Genomic DNA, 14,096 nt, shown 5'->3' on the forward strand with positions numbered 1-14,096 from the left:
ATTGTTTGCAGTTGTAAAGTGCGGGAGCTTGGATCTGTCCGAGCAGAGGGTTAAATCATAGAGTGTTTTACAAGGGCAGCTATAGGGAATGTCTTGTTTTCTCCTTATATGGCTATTTTTCTCAGTCCAGAATCCCAGGGTGTATTTTACGTGGTTGAAATACACAAATGGAGTCACAGTCTTAGCCAAACAGTCTATGTGGCTTTAAAATTAACAAGCTTCGCTCGGCTTCTGAACCCCAAACACACATTCACATGCATGGTTTCCGCTGGGACTGTGGAAAGATACTTCTTCCTTTTTAGCCAAAAATATTTGATGGCATAGATTTCTGCAATTCCATCGCTTCATACATGAGAAATATTTCTTTTGATCAGAGTAGTTTGCAAGTGCGTGGGTCAAATTTAAGCATCGAGTTTTTAACGAGTGGCTCCTGTGTGTGAAGTGCTACATGAGCTAGCTCTGGGGTAGACAGGCAGAACAGGGCACCAAACATTAAAATGGGCACGGGAAAGATGTTTAATGATGGTTCAAGGTGGACACTAGGAGGAGCATGAGAAAGCAGCACACGGTGAGTAAGAAGGCGAGCTTGCCACGGCTGTCAGGGAACGGAGATGTCTGCTCATGCTGGCATGGTGAAGGCAGGCTTCGTGGAAGGAGTGGAGCTTTGAACGAGATGGGTTGGTTTTGGTCATGGGGTGTCAGGGAGGCATTCTGGGTGAGGGGAGACCAGAAGGAAAATGCAGAGAAAGGAAAATGCACGATCTTTTAAAAGAAGAGTGGATAATCCAGGAAATGGTTCATGTAGGAGAAAGGGAAGTTCAGATGGGAAAGGCCAGTTGAGGCTGGAAGTGGTTTGGGAAGTCAGGCTGAGAAGCTGGGATATTTATTGCGTGATCAAGAGGAGGTGTTGAAGGCTCTCAGGTATTTATTTTGTTCTGAACCAGTCTGAGCACCAGGATTCTCAACAGTTCATGCTTCCAAAACTTGTTGTTGTTTTTTTTTTTTTCTCTTTTGGCTACCTCAGTGAAAATGACTTAGTCTAGAAATTTAAGATTGGATTATTTAAATATGATTTGGGGATGTTAAAATAAGACTCCTTACTGAAATTTCCTTATTGGTGATTTCACACATGAGAAATGCAGAGTTTATTACTGAGTAGAATTCTTGGCCACACCTTCTGGAACACAAACTATGAACTCAGGTTTTGCAAGGAACAGTGGATTGACCAACTTTAATTCTTTGTGGGCAAAGGGGCAAGTGTTGGAGGAAAAAACCCGGCACTGGATTCAGATCCAAAAACACCACATTTTGAGCAAATTTGGATGAAAATTTGCATTTCAGGGCCAGTTTGGAGATGAAGTTTAGCATGGGAATTATGCCCCCAAAAGGCCACTTTTTGAGTCTCATTCGATCTTCAGTTGAGTTTTCTTTCAGAGGTAGAGCTGGGATTATTGTCTGTTATAAATGGAAGGAAACTGTCGAAAAGTTTTAATGACTTTCCCAGATTCACATGGTTAGTTCGTGGTGGAACCAGAGTCTCAGGAGCTTGGAGGGATCCAAGCATTGTCCTTGGAGCTGTGAGTTGGCAGGGCATAAGCTCCAGAGTATCAGGCATGGACGTACTGTCAGGAAAGCAACACAATTAGCCAGAGAGACTGTCCCAGCCATGCAGGTGGGAGGTGATGACAAGATGACTGGAGGTGAGGCAAGAAAATGACATCATGAGGATTTTGACAGGAGAGAAGAGTGACACCACCAAGACTTATATGATAGTCTTCAGAGGCCAAGTGGTGTGGCACTGGCAGGGAAGGGCAGCAGGGCCAGCTGGAGCAAAGACGCTGAGGCATTGAAGGCAATTGGGTCCCTGGGACCTTGAACAAGTTACTTAATCTTTCTGAGCCTCAACTGCTCCTGTGCAAAATGAATTGAATTATAACCCTCTATAGTGAGATGTCAGGATGATTAGATGGGAAGATGGCGGCAAATTTTCTAGCCCAGTCCCTGAGACATGGCTGTATTCAATACAGATTTTTAAAATATGTGCTATTAAGAACTATCAAGCTGGTAAATTAGAAATGATACAGAGATGTGCAGTTTGTCTAGCCATGAGGATGGTGTTGGGGTTTACATCTAAGAATGAAAGAGAGCCTCTTTTTGGTGTTGTCTATCATAGATCATTGAAGATCAGGCAGAAGAAGCGTGTACACACACACTCATTGGGTAAAATTGAGTGGCTGTCTCCTGCCGAGGACTTGTTGTAGGTGAGCAAAGTGGACCTTGGCAAAGGCTTGCACTGGTAGATATCTGTTTGGGGGGCTGTCAAGCAGAATTTGTTGATGATGACGTTTTCCAGTTTTGAAAGCTTTTCCTAAAATATTTAGTGCTTGTAAGAAAGAGTGCCAGGCTTCCAGGTTACTTGCACAGGTATTGGCGGGATGTTAAGTCAGGGAAGTGCAATAATTCCAAATCATCTCTCATGTAAGCTCAGTGTTGAAATAGAGAAGGTCGCAGAATGGTGAAGCCAGAGGGCTTGGGGAGGACAATTAGGATATATGGATTCTATATAATTGTTCCATTTGGGGAGCCATTATTTATATTGCCATGTTGTTATTAAATGCCATCAATGTACCCTTAAATTTCATATCTTGGTTGATTCTCTTATTTGTTTTGACTGTAGGATTCATATTGGTAGACTACAATACCAGCATATATTTAGGGTATTGAAGAGCAATAGATGTATTGGTTTGAAAGATCACAGAATTATGGGGATGAGTACTGAAGTGTGTAGAATCTGACTCGTTACAAAGATGCTAGCAGATCTAATAAAATTACTTTTGATTGCCCCATTTGCTTGAGCTCTTCCAGAGTCACATTCTTGCTAATTTTTTCCTTCATGAATTCTCTCTTTTTGGATTATGAATTTTTAAATTGATGTATAGTTGATGTACAATGTTGTATTAATTTCTGCTGTATAGCAAAGTGATTCAGTTATACGTATATATTGTTGTTGTTTTAATCATTGAATTGTTTCTGACTCTTCACTACCCCATGGACTGTAGCCCATCAGGCTCCTCTGTCCATGGGGTTTTCCAGGCAAGAATACTGGAATGAATTGCCATTTCCTTTCAAGGGGTTCTTCCTGACCTAGGGATTGAACCTGTGTCTCCTGCATTGGCAGGCAGATTCTTATCACTGAGCCACCAATTTCCTTTTTAATATAAATTCTTTTCAATTATGTTTTACCATAGGATATTGAATATAGCTCTTTGTCCTATGCAGTCAAACTTATTGTTTATCCACTCTATATATAAAACCTTATATCTGCTAACAAACCTCTCACTCCATCCCTCCCCCAGCCATCTCCCCCTTGGCAATGACCAGCCTGTTCTCTATGCCTGGGATTCTGTTTCTGTTTCATAGATAGTTTCATTTGTGTCATATTTTAGATTCCACCTATAAGTGATATCATGGTATTTGTCTTTCTCTTTCTGACTTACTTCACTTAGTATGATAATCTCTAGTTGTATTTATGTTGCTGCAAGTGGCATTACTTCATTCTTTTTTTGTGGCTGACTAGTATTCTACTGTATACATGTACCACATCTTCTTTATCCATTCCTCTGTCAATGGATACCCATTCCTCTGTCAATGGACATTAGGTTGTTTTCATGTCTTCACTATTGTGACTAGTGCTGCTATGAAAGTAGGGGTGCCTGTATGTTTTTGAATTATAGTTTTGTCTGGATTTATGCCTAGGAGTGGGATTGCTGGGTCATATGGTAATTCTATTTTTAGTTTTCTGAGGAGCCTCTATACTGTTTATCACAGTGACTGCACCAAGTTACATTCCCACCAACAACGTAGGAGGGTTCTCTTTTCTCCATGAATTATAGAGCTATGTTTCTAATCGGAAGGCCATGGTGTCAGAAAGTCCCGATACATTATTTGTTTTGCATTGTTCCTTTAAATGTGTGTTAAGTGAGCTCAGCACCAGGAGGACCACATTTACTCAGGCCACTTCAAAAAGTGGAGTCATTCTGAGGAGAGACTGGCAAATACAGTAAAAGAGGGTATCTATTGTTTATTTGAGGGACATTCCAAGAAATCACAATACTGAATCTTAACACAAGGACTGTTCTACAAGTTTCCCATTAGGAAGGAAACTTGGATCTTGCTTGGGTCTTGCTTTCAAAGAATGATGCGATGCCCTAGTAGTACTCAGATACGACTATCTGAGTTGCACTTACCTTGTCCCTGGAGCTGGGAGAATGGCTAGCATAGGCAAACCCAGCTTCAGGGAGAGCACTCCTTGCTCACTAGGGAAAACTGTGCCATTTATTCTGAGAATGTGCAGAAACAGCATTTGATTGGGAAGGGGTCATTTATCTCCCACTTTTAAAATGATGAGATCAGTGTGTCTCCCCAGTGGGCTGTCCCCCTTCTATTCAGCAACAATACACTACTTCTTTTCAAAGAGAAATATGCTTCCAATAAGGGGGAAGGGAGGCAGGGGGTGGTAGCAAAAGGGATCAAGCAACTTTCATTGAAGGATTCATTTTTGATTTAAATATTTTGTTCTAATCTCCAACTTCCTTTTTAACTTGGCAGAATGACCAAAAGAAAAACAATGTCCCTCCCTAGCCCAGTTTACAGCCTGCCAGAGTAGAGGATCCGGTTACTTCTTCCAAATCGTATACATTGGGTTGTTCGATATATCAGTTTTTTTTTTTCTTTCTAAATCTATTGCTTATACACAAAGGGTTTTCTTTTAATGGCACGTCAAAGTGGACTTTGGTGAAAAACTACAGGAGTAAAAAAAAAAAAGGATGAAAAATATAGATTGAATTTAGCCAGCTATTTAATACTTTTTTTGGGTTCTTTGAGTATGTTGTGGAAGGAATTCTCTGCAAGTGATACATCCTGTAACTGTAGGCAGATGTAATCCCCTAGCCGTGACACCAGCAAAGATTTCCCTTCACGTTGGATACATCTGCAGCCATCTTGTTCCCTCCCACCAAGAGGAAGTGCTCAGGGAGGACTGAGCTCAGAGGAGGACCACTCACGGCGGTCCCGGGCTGTGTGCATTCCCTGTAATTCCAATTCCCCGGGAACCTCAGGAGCCTGGTTTTGGAAGGGGGCTGCAACCAGGGGTTAGAATCTGGAGAGCAGGCCACTTTCTGTGCTCAGAAAGCCTGTTCTCCTCCTTGTTGCCATGTTGCCCTACTCATTGCTTTGAATTTTCTTTCTCTTTTTTTGTAATTTATTTTTATATATTTATCTGTTTGGCTGCCCCGGAGTTGGGGGTCGGGGCGGGGACGGGTCTTAGTTCCAGCATGAAAACTTTTAGTTGTGGCATGTGGGATCTAGTTCCCCAACCAGAGATGGAACCTGGGCCCCCTGCATTGGGAATGTAGAGTCTTAGCCACTATGGGCAGTGGGATCTTGATCCTGCTGGGTGTCTCTCAGCCTCAGTACTACTGACATTTTCAGCCAGGAATACCTTGTTGTGGGACTGTCCTGCAGTTCATGGGAAGTTTAGCAGCATCCCTGGCCTCTTCCCACTGGATGCCAGTAGAAAGCCTCCACCCTACCTGGTGTGACAATAAAACATGTCTCCAGGCAGTGCCAAACACACCCTGGGTGCAAGCAGAAGGCTTGTGGTTTAGAACTACAGGTGCCACGGGGAACTCAAGGTAAGGTGAGGTATGGCAATTGGATGTTTGGCAGAGATGGTAAAGCCCAGGGCACATGCCAGGGCTGGGTATTGGAGTGCCGGTTGCGTTCTTCTCTTGGAGACTGAGGAGTGAGGGGAACTGTGACCACTCAGTGCTGCTGGCTGACTGCTGATGGATCCAGAGAGGGGGCTGGCCTGAGATAAAACCAGCGGAACTACTGCTTTCTGTAACTCCTTCCTAACTCCACGAGCTCCTGTCACCTGTCACCTGGGTGTCCTCTCACCCTTCACTCCCATTACTCTTCACTGACAAAAGATTAAATACAATCACACTTCTTCCCCGGGCTGCAGACACTCTCTGAGAGCCTTGCCCTAAAGGAAGATACCGTTTCTTGAGCCTGAGAAACAAGGCACTTTACCGGGAGCTCTCTCACTTCTTTCTTAAATGAGAAAACCCACTAATCTCTCTCCAGGTATCCTTAAATCTGTCTCCTTCCTGAAATCTCTTTTGCCTGGTGGCCATTTATATATGAAGCTTCTCAAGGCAGAAAACTGGGAGGGTCCTAAACTTCTCCCTTTCACCCTGCACCCCTCTATCCATCTCCCACCTAACAAGTCTGTTCTATTATCTCCAGTATCTCCTAGACCTGCCTCTCCTCACTGCCTTCTATCATTGCTTTAATGCAGGTGACCTTTGTTATTCATCCTTCCAGCATCATGAGAGCCTCCATGCTGACCTCCTTTTCTCCATAATGGCAAATATGACCATCACCACCTTCTGTCATTTCCACCACTTCTGAAATGAACTCGAATGGTTGATGCAGGCATACTAAGTCCTTTGTTGTCTGAGGAGGGAGAATGTTAGAGTGGCTTAGAGTCACTACTCCCTGGATTGAAATCCTGACATCTCAGGTGAATATCCTGTCCTTTCTCAGCCTCAGTTTCCTCAAGGGTAAAATAGGGATCAAAAGTACCTGTGTAAGTAATCCATAAGAAACACTTTTTGTCAGAACCTGGCCCCTATTAAGAGATCAGTAAATGTACTCTATTGTCATCGCACATGTCATACATCATCTCATTACTGTATCCTGTTCCTCATCTGATACTTGGAATCCTTGGCTCTGGACTGGGGAGGGAATGCAGATGCATAAGGATCAGTACATTGCCAGCATTGACACTGAATCTGGAAGCAAGGCCCCAGTAGGAAAGGACACATGGAGGGTGCCTGGGTGAGGAACAGAGTTGTGAGTCTCTGCTGTGTCCAGCGATGAGCTCTTAAGATTCAGGCAAAGCACCAATGGACTCATCAAAATTTGACATTGGAGGCCAAACTTGAGCTGCCTCCTGTCCAAGAATTCATCAGTCTGACCTGTGCACCTCCTGGGGAGCACAATTAAGGGGCTTAGCGTGTGCTCAGGGCACACTGTCTGACCAGGTGGACTGATGTAGACACATGCACCCTGCGTGGCAGCTGGGCTGGCCAGAGAAGGCGCAGGCTGGTGGGCTGGGTTGGTGTGCCCCACATGTGCTTCAGCCTCCCCACCAGAACACTCTAGGAGACCTAGCTGGGGGAGAGGGAGGTCAGGGGGTCCCCTTGGTGGTGCCCACCTTGGAGATTGAGCTGGAGGCACAGGCAGAAGATGCCCCATTCCAGCAAATAAGTGATGACCTTGCATCCTGCTGCCTTATAACAGTGACAAGACCCCTCCGTTTCTTCAAGGGTCTCCCTCTGACAGTTCTCCATTAGAGGCTATCGATTAGATCCATTAGATCAGATTATCCATTAGCTCAGATTATCTATTATATTAGATTTGGGGTGAAGTTCTCAGTGTTCAGACCTCAGTTCTGCCACTGACTAGCCCCTGTGATCTTAGCTAAATGACTTTCTCTCTCTAAAGGTTTAGGTTCCTCATCTGTAAAGTGGGCATAATAATAGAATCCACCTAATCGAGTGGCTGTGAGGATTTAAATGTTTAAGAGACTTAGAACTGTGCCTGGCACGTAGTGAGTGTGGTGGACAGGAGAATTAGCAATGATTCCAAGGAGGCATTTAGGCCACAACCCCACACGGAGAGGACTCTAGTTTCATTTGTATGTTTGATTATCCTCTTTATCACCTCTCCCCTCTGACTTCAATTTACTTACCTACAAGTAGTTTGGGGGATGATGTGTGTTTACAGCCAGCAGCAGGCCCCGGGCCTCAGTTTGTACCTTGTCCCAGGAGGGCCCCAGGCCGTGCTCTCTCCCCGCCATCCACTCTCAACTTACCTTCTCAGTGGCCTGGATGGGCTTGCTCTGGTTTCCCATCTCTAGGGAGCTGTTTCTCAGGGTTCTACTGCCCCCCACCCCCGCCCTTTGGGGCCCTGTTGATAACAGCTCTCTACGTCTAGCTCTCAGGTACCACCTACCTCTTCCTTTGTTGTTTTTCCTAAAGTCAGCCCACACTACGTTTTAAAAAAATCTCTTTATCAAACTCTCCTTGTTACCCATCTTGAGTGTGCCATGACAAATCTGAAATCCATCCCCAGCATTCTCAACCACTTATACTGTACTCATCATCTCCGGATACAAGTGATGTCATATCTCTGTCATCTACCAACTAAACCTGGCTTGAGCTCCTTCCATCCGGGGTAGTGGAAAGCCCCATGTCTGTGGGTCCTCTCCATCCCTCTGAATTGCCTGTCTCCATCCAAAGGGGCTGGGGCATAGAGGAAGAAAAACTTCGAGGAGAACAACCTTTGTCCTGGTCCCAGATCCTGCTGCAGTTTCTCTAGCATAAGGCCGTGGGACTCTCACTGGGGACACTGGCCTTGACAGTCTGGCCGTCCTCGCCTGCTGCTGCCCATGAGGTCACTATTCCTTGAGGCTCTTTCTTATCACCGAATGAGTGACAGCACTTTCATGTTAAAATCACTGCTGAGTTACACACGTGCAGCTTCGTGTTCACGAAACCCTCATGAAGTACAAACTTTTCCCACCAGAAATGAAGAAGCTTGAGGCCTAAGGAGGTTAACTAACTGATGTGCCCTCTAGACACTGGAGCTTTTTTGTTTTTAAAATGAAGTGTTTGTTTTTCAAACCTAATTTCAGGCATTAGAATATGGAGAGTCAACTGTGGCCTCCCTCCACAGGCCTGTGCTTTACTTGATGGGCTGAATTTGTTTTGGTTTTATCACTTTTTCTTTCTTCCTCTCTGTTCACTCCACAAACCCTCTTCCTTAACTCCCCTTCTCTCCCCAGTTACACTTTGAGAGGTCATTAAAATCCAGCGTCAGTGAGCACATCCCATTAAAACGCTTTTTCTTTTCAAACAGACCATGAGCCTTTCCAGAGTCCCTCCTCCCATCACCCTGCTCGTCATTCAGCCCATTTAAGCCCGATACTGACAGACGGACTTCTGCTCTTTCCAAATACCCTTCCCTGGCCAAGAATATTCTATTCATACTTTGTTGCTGGAATGGTAACATTTGCAAAGCCCTAACAATCTGAGACTTGTATCTGCGGGAATAATTTTTCTCAAAGTTGTAGCTGGATAAATTCTCACCGATGGGTGTGAGTTCTGAAGATCAAAGAATATTAGAGCTGGGAACTCTTGGGGATCTCCAGGTAGGTCCACTAGAGACAGATGAAGAATCTGAGGCTGTAGAGCTCAGCAAAGTAAAAAGTGGAAGTGTTAGTCACTCAGTCATGTCTGACTCTTTGGAACCCCATGGACTGTAGCCTGCCAGGCTCCTCTGTCCATGGGATTCTCCAGGCAAAAATACTAGAGTTAGTTGCCATTCCCTTCTCCAGGGGATCTTCCTGACCCAGGGATCAAACCCGGGTCTCCTGCATTGCAGGTGGATTCTTTACTGTCTGAGCTACGCCCAGAGCTCAGCGGACCTGCCCAGAGTCACCCACCATCTGGACTAGTGCCCAGGCCTGCTGAGCCTTGAGTAGCCCCTGTCACATTTCTGCCCATCTCACATCTTCTCCCACCTCCTGCTTCATGAGATTGCTTTTGGGGAGGGAGAGTGTAACTGACAGATGGGGAGGGGTCCAGGGGAGTGAAGACTAGTAAAGGCTCCCATCTCAGCTCTGCCACTGCCATGGCCTTGGACGAGTGACTACACCCATCCAAGCTTCAGTCTCCCATCCTTGTATGCTTGTTTTCAGGATGTGAGGATGGAAATAACTTGGCAGGATGTGAGGCACAGATACAGGTCAAGGAACACCTGCCTCTCTTCTCCCTCCCTCACACTCCTTTGCCTCTCCAAAAAGCAGTCTGGCGGTCAGCCTGCCTCCTGAGTGTGGTCCCTCACCATCAGGGGTGACAGCAGCTGCTGTTTGTCATGAAGGCCGAATCCCCAAACGCCGCACTGCTGGGCAGAGAGAGCTCCTGATGTGAATCTGACACCTGCTGCGGCCCTGGCGATGCTGCGACTGCCTTACTGTGGCCACGCTTCTTCATTTCACAAGCTTTTTAGAGTGAAGAGTTTTAAGGCACAGTTTCAGAAGATTTTTGAGTCCACAGATGAGTGTAAATCTGGCCATCCTTTTCCCCCAGTGGGTTGCCTCTTGTATAATAGATGCATTCATTTCTAGTCCCTGTTAGTGCTCTCATTTCAGTTTGGGGCTGAGCTGACCTTTGTCAAGGGGGAGGGGGTTGGAGCTGGTTCCCAGAACCTGTGGCTGGGCCTGATGCTGCCCTCTCTGACCTCCTACAACCTACCTGCCTTTTCCTGCAATTTTTCCAAGTGTGCTCACAAGGCCTTCACATCTTTGAGTGCGTGGAGGATTGTGGTCCTTCTCCAGACCCACTCTCTGAGCCCTGGGTGCTGCCTTGATATCAGAAGTTGGTCTGATATGGCTTCATAGGCAGCAGCCAGACCATGGCCAGAAAGGACAGAGGGCTCCTGGCACCACACCCTGGGAACCCACTGTCTTGCCACCTTAAGAAGGAAAGCAAGAGGGACAACCCCCCAGGGGCTGCTGAGGTGGGGTCTATTAGAGACAGCGATGGCAGAAAGGCCTTCAAGGTGACCTTCGAGCAGATTGAGTGCAGGAGGCGGGTGGACAGGTGGAGGCTCCCAGGAAGCCAGAGCAGACGGTGTGAAGGCCCAGATCAGGGAGAGCCAGACTCCACGTGGGGAGCTGGAGTTGGGGACTGAGAGGGGAGGGTAGATCAGGGGAGACCTCCTAAGGTCATGGTATGAAATTGGGTTTTATTCTGCGTGGGGTGGGGATCCATGGGAGGCTTTGAACAGTGGCTAACAAAATCGACTTTAGTTTTAAAAGGATCTGTCTGCTTCCAGCTTCTCAGTGCTGAGCTCTTAGCATTTGGGGATGGATAATACTTAGCTGTGAGGGACCATCTTAACATTTAGGATACTGATCCCTAGGCACTAAAGGCGACAGGTGTTATTGTGACAACCCCAACTGCTCCTGTGTATTTTCGAACACCCCAGGCAGAGTGGGGCAGGGGGACCCACCTGGGTGGAGAAGGAGTGCCCTGAGGGGCATGTGTGGAAACACAGACCAATTAGGACACCAGCCCCTCTGCCAGGGTGGCAGAGAGAGGGAAGATTGAACTTGTGGGATTTAATGATGAGCTTGATGATAGAGAAATGTGAGAGCAAAAGGACCCCAGATTTTTTAAAAAGTTGTCACCTGTCCCCCAGGTTTGTTCTTTTGTTTGTTGGGAAGAATGGGATAGAATTACATTTTACTTTTGAAGTGGGAGATATGCCTATAGAAAATGTTCAGGGGGTCTGAGAAACTGGAGTTCCAAAAGAGATCATGAGGCAGAGAGAAATTTGGGGGTCCTCATGACCCCCTTACCTGGTTTTCTGTTGGGCTTCCCTTGTGGCTCAGCTGATAAAGAATCCACCTGCAATGCAGGAGACCTGGGTTCGATCCCTGGGTTGGGAAGATCCCCTGGAGAAGGGAACGGCTAGTATTCTGCCCTGGAGAATACCATGGACTATATAGTCCATGGGGTTGCAAAGAGTCAGACATGACTGAGCAACTTTCACTTTCACGATTGTTAAAGCCAGGAAGCTGGCTGACATCACCTGACAGAGAGTGAGGTCCAAAGATGGAGCCTGGGGCCCTGGACCCTCAGAGTCCTGGAAGCAGAGAGGGTCCTCCAGAGGGGATGGAGGAGCAGTCTGTGCAGGAGGATAAGCGCCTGCAGAGGGGGCTTCTGGAAGCTTGCCGGAGAGCGTGCCAGGTGCTGTGGGGGGCCCTTTCAGGTGACTCACCTCCTCAGCCCGGGGAGGCTCATGGGATGTCACAGAGAGAATGCTCTGCTAGCGCATGATCCTTCCGCCTTAGCTTTTGGCAAATAAAACGTGTAATTTCATGATGATTATCCTCATTCTGCAGCAGGTTGCCCTCACTTAGTGTCTGCTGAGCACAGCCTTCAAGTCGTGGGAGACGGGTGTCCTGAGGCCTGATGGCCTGTGTGCAGCCCCCAGCATGTTCAGGAGCTCAGGTGGGTAGAAGGCCCCTACTGGTTCAGGTGGATTATTCCTGGATATCAGCTAGCTGTTCCTGGCTTTTGTGTATGTTTCTAGTAAAAAGCAATTGATGACACACTGCCATAGAATGAAGCAATTTCTCTGCCCCCTTTAAGCTGGCGAATGGTATCGTTTTAAAATTTACTTTTATTTAAAAGAAATTCAAACCTGTGCCCTGTTTATGCCTAACAATAGGATAATGGTATCACTATTTAATGTATTATTCTCCAGCCACTGACAATGTTTCTGAACAGGAGAAAATAACATGGAAGTATGTTTATATTTTACTGTTAAAAAGGCAGACTGTAACATTATAATGTTGTTTAGATCACAACCATGCAATGTAAACAAAATGAAAGATACAGATGTGCAGAAAAAGGAAAACATTGTAAAGAAGCTAATAGTGGTTTTCATTGGGTAGTAAGAAAATAAGAAATATATTTCTCTTTTTCGTGGTTTTATGTATTTTCCAAAATTTTGTAATGACTATACAGGTGTAGGGCTTCCCTGGTGGCTCAGATGATTAAGAATCTGCTTGCCATGCAGGAGACCTGGGTTCAATCCCTGGGTCAGGAAGATACCCTGGGGCAGGGAATGGCTACCCACTCCAGTATTCTTGCCTGGAGAATCCCATGGACAAAGGAGCCTGGCAGACTACAGTTCATGGGGTCGCAGAGTTGGATATGACTGAGTGACTAACACACACACACACACACACACACACACACACACACACACACGCACACATACAGGCATAGCTTATTTTTGCACTTGACAAACATTGTGGTTTTTACAAATTGAAAGTTGGTGGCAACGCTGCATTGTCAGATGATAGTTACCTTTTTTTTTTTTTTAAAAAACAATAAAGTCTTTAACTAAAGAATGTACTTTTTTTAGACATAAGGCTTTTATTGCACACTTAATATATGGACCACAGGATAGTGTAAACATAAATTTTATATGCACCAAGAAAACACAAAATTCATTTGACTCATCTTATTGTGGTATTTGCTTTATGGTGGTGATTTGGACCCTAACCCACAATATCTCTGAGGTGTGCTTGACTGGCCCCAGGGTGGCCAGGGGCAGCAGAGAGACCAGAGAGCCCTCCGCTTCTAGGCATCCTCCAACATCGATCAGCTCCAGCCAACAACTCCACCAGGGTCTTTTCCCAGGCTGCCAGGTGGCACATTGATCAACACCCAGTGGCTGGTGAAGATTTACAAACTCAAGAGGACCAGCAGTGGGATATCCAGGGCACCAAGCATGTCCTCTGGCTTCATGGACCTTGTCCCTGCTAGTCAGGGCCTGACAAAACATGGTCCACTGGAGAAGGGAATGGCAAACCATTTCAGTATTCTTGTCTTGAGAACCTCATGAACAGTATGAAAAGGCAAAAAGATATGACACTGAAAAATGAGCTTCCTAGGTTGGTAGGTGTCCATTATGTTACTGGGGAAGAGTGGAGAAATAGCTCCAGAAAGAATGAAAAGGCTGAGCCAAAGCAGAAAGGACACTCAGTTGTGGATGTATCTGGAGTGTTAGGTCCATGAATCAAGGTAAATTGGAAGTGGTCAGGCAGGAGTAGGCAAGAGTAAATGTTGACATCTTAGGAATCAGTGAAATAAAATGGATGGGAATGGGCGAATTTAAGTCAGATGACAATTATATCTACTACTATGGGCAAGAAGCCCTTGAAAGAAATGGAGTAGCTCTCACACTCAAGAAAAGAGTCTGAAATGCAGTACTTGGATGCAATCTCAAAAGTGACAGAATGATCTTGGTTCGTTTCCAAGGCAAACCATTCAATATCACAGTAATTCAAGTCTATGCCCCAACCACTAATGCTAAAGAAGCTGAAGTTGAACGGTTCTATGAAAACCTACAAGACCTTCTAGAACTAACATCAAAAAAAGGTGTCC

General features: G+C 45.7%; 1 long non-coding RNA gene across 1 annotated transcript in view; it reads left to right on the forward strand.

The window, feature by feature from the left end:
- The first annotated feature begins 464 nt into the window (after positions 1 to 464).
- Positions 465 to 14,096, forward strand: part of LOC122453305 — a 181,224-nt gene continuing 167,592 nt past the window's right edge. The window contains exon 1 of the long non-coding RNA XR_006272997.1: positions 465 to 568. This is a non-coding gene — a long non-coding RNA (uncharacterized LOC122453305). The remainder of the gene's footprint in view (positions 569 to 14,096) is intronic.

This window comes from Cervus canadensis, chromosome 14 (assembly GCF_019320065.1).
Source record: "Cervus canadensis isolate Bull #8, Minnesota chromosome 14, ASM1932006v1, whole genome shotgun sequence".
Taxonomy (NCBI): domain Eukaryota; kingdom Metazoa; phylum Chordata; class Mammalia; order Artiodactyla; family Cervidae; genus Cervus; species Cervus canadensis.